Source organism: Schistocerca serialis, chromosome 2 (assembly GCF_023864345.2).
Source record: "Schistocerca serialis cubense isolate TAMUIC-IGC-003099 chromosome 2, iqSchSeri2.2, whole genome shotgun sequence".
Taxonomy (NCBI): Eukaryota; Metazoa; Arthropoda; class Insecta; order Orthoptera; family Acrididae; genus Schistocerca; species Schistocerca serialis.
Genome location: NC_064639.1, coordinates 1,125,492,361 through 1,125,495,080, shown reverse-complemented (window position 1 = coordinate 1,125,495,080; position 2,720 = coordinate 1,125,492,361). Strand labels below are relative to the sequence as shown.

The 2,720-nt window shown below is 45.5% G+C and overlaps 1 pseudogene; it reads left to right on the top strand.

Moving 5' to 3' along the window:
* The first annotated feature begins 1,616 nt into the window (after positions 1–1,616).
* On the top strand, positions 1,617–1,734 carry LOC126458867 (5S ribosomal RNA; annotated as a pseudogene).
* Positions 1,735–2,720: the final 986 nt, after the last annotated feature.

The window sequence follows — 2,720 nt, the reverse complement described above, 5'->3', positions numbered from 1 at the left end:
GATATTATTCGGTAGTGTGTCAAGAACTTTGGGAAAACAGGAAACGAAGAGAGTCGACGCGTATGAGATGCTGTGCTATAGAAGAATGCTGAAAATTAGACAGTCTGATAAAGGAAGATGAGTTTATCCGCAGAATCGACTAGGAAAGGACATTAGAAATAACAGATAAGATGGAACAGGATTATAGGGCATTTGTTTAAGTATCAAGGACTATCTTCCATTGGACTAGAGAGAACTGTAGGGTGTAAAAACTGTAGGGAAGGCAGAGGTAGGAATAAATCCAGCAAATAAGTACGTGTGGCGCAAGTGCTACTCTGATCAAATGGTTCAAATGGCTCTAAGCACAATGGGACTTAACATCTGAGTTCATCAGTCCCCTAGAATTTAGAACTTTTTTTTTTTGGTCATCAGTCTACTGACTGGTTTGATGCGGTTCGCCACGAATTCCTCTCCCGTGCTAACCTCTTCATCTCAGAGTAGCACTTGCAACCTACGTCCTCAATTATTTGCTTGACGTATTCCAGTCTCTGTCTTCCTCTACAGTTTTTGCCCTCTACAGCTCCATCTAGTACCATGGAAGTCATTCCCTCATGTCTTAGCAGAAGTCCTATCATCCTGACCCTTCTCCTTATCAGTGTTTTCCACATATTCCTTTCCTCTCCGATTCTGCATAGAACCTCCTCATTCCTTACCTTATCAGTCCACCTAATTTTCAACATCCGTCTATAGCACCACATCTCAAATGCTTCGATTCTTTTCTGTTCCGGTTTTCCCACAGTCCACGTTTCACTACCATACAATGCTGTACTGCAGACGTACATGCTCAGAAATTTCTTCCTCAAATTAAGGCCGGTATTTGATATTAGTAGACTTCTCTTGGCCAGAATACCTTTTTTGCCATAGCGAGTCTGCTTTTGATGTCCTCCTTGCTCCGTCAGTCATTGGTTATTTTACTACCTAGGTAGCAGAATTCCTTAACTTCATTGACTTCGTGACCATCAATCCTGATGTTAAGTTTCTCTCTATTCTCATTTCTACTACTTCTCATTACCTTCGTCTTTCTCCGATTTACTCTCAAACCATACTGTGTACTCATTAGACTGTTCATTCCGTTCACCAGATCATTTAATTCTTCTTTAGAACTACTTAAACCTAACTCACCTAAGGGGATCACACACACCCATGCCCGAGGCAGGATTCGAACCTGCAGGCGTAGCGGTCGCGTGGTTCCGGACTGAAGCGCCTAGAACCGCTCGGCCACCGCGGCCGGCTGCTGCTCTGAGACAAATAGGTTGTAACTGTACAGGAATTCCTGGGAGGTTGGATCAAACTTATCAGAAAGCAGATGACTCAAAAAGAAGAAAGGACGAAATCTTATTAAAGATATCCCACGGGCATCATACTATCAGTCTAAGTGGGTGTGGTGTAATTCTGTCCATCGCTGTCAGCGTAATATTGTCGAACTGTGCGCTTGAAAATGTTCACACACATTACAAAATGCTCGCTTGAAAGCGAAGTGTTAGTCGAAATTTATGGACAGCGCATTGATGACCGTATTACAGCCAGATGCAGAGAATAACTTACTTTAGATAATGAACAGGGTGGTTATAATTAAAGGCAACGGCCTTGCCGCAGTGGATACACCGGTTCCCGTGAGATCACCGAAGTTAAGCGCTGTCGGGCGTGGTCGGCACTTGGATCGGTGACCATCCAGGCCGCCATGTGCTGTTGCCATTTTTCGGGGTGCACTCAGCCTCGTGATGCCAATTGAGGAGCCACTCGACCGAATAGTAGCGGCTTCGGTCAGGAATACCATCATAACGACCGGGAGAGAGGTGTGCTGCCGCACGCCGCTCCTATCCGCATCCTTCTCTGAGGATGACACGGCGGTCGGATGGTCCCCGTGGGCCACTTGTGGTCTGTAGACGGAGTGGTGGCTATAATTAAAACTTACGCTACTTGAAAGGCGCCCCATGAAGAAAAAGTGACCGTAGGACAACGAAAATTTGTGGAAACATTTGTAAGGAATCATGGAAGAGAAGTAACGAATAAACCATTGAAGAAACAGATTTTAATTGCGACATGAGAGTGTGGCTTACCATTAATACGTTCCACGTCCAAACGTTGCTGAATGTGCCGACTATTTGCATTCACTGCATCCTGCAACGACACTCGAGACTCTGCTACTGCTGCCAGATGACGCTCAGATGAGGTATTCAGTTGTAGCGACACAGCTCGTGCTCTGCTTGAAGGTAGGACATTGGGTCCCCCATTCTCAGCCAAAGCAACAGTAACGTCTTCAAAAATTTGTGCTATTGGCCGTCAGCCTCTCCCAAAAGAAATTCCCAGATTAAGTGGTGTTAATTCAAACTCCCGAATTATGTTCTTCAGGGCCGGCGCTAAAGAGGACGTCCCTCCATATTCCTTTAAACCGTCGGTACTCGCGGAGAGCAGCGGCACTCCTGCTGTTGTTTTGATAACACAGCTCTACTAGTAAAGCCCTGCTTACATTGTCTGACGAGTGTTGAGTGTCCGCAACTGTAATGCACAGTGACGCTTCTGTTGCAAACCTGCGTCGCTGCACGAGTATCGGCGCCTAGCGGTAAGTCATCACACGAACACTGCTGACAAAGCAAAGTCTGAATACCATTCCTTTAAAGTTGCATACCCATGTGGTAAACAGTTACACTGCCTCAAGGAGCGAAAGTTGAATTATAATC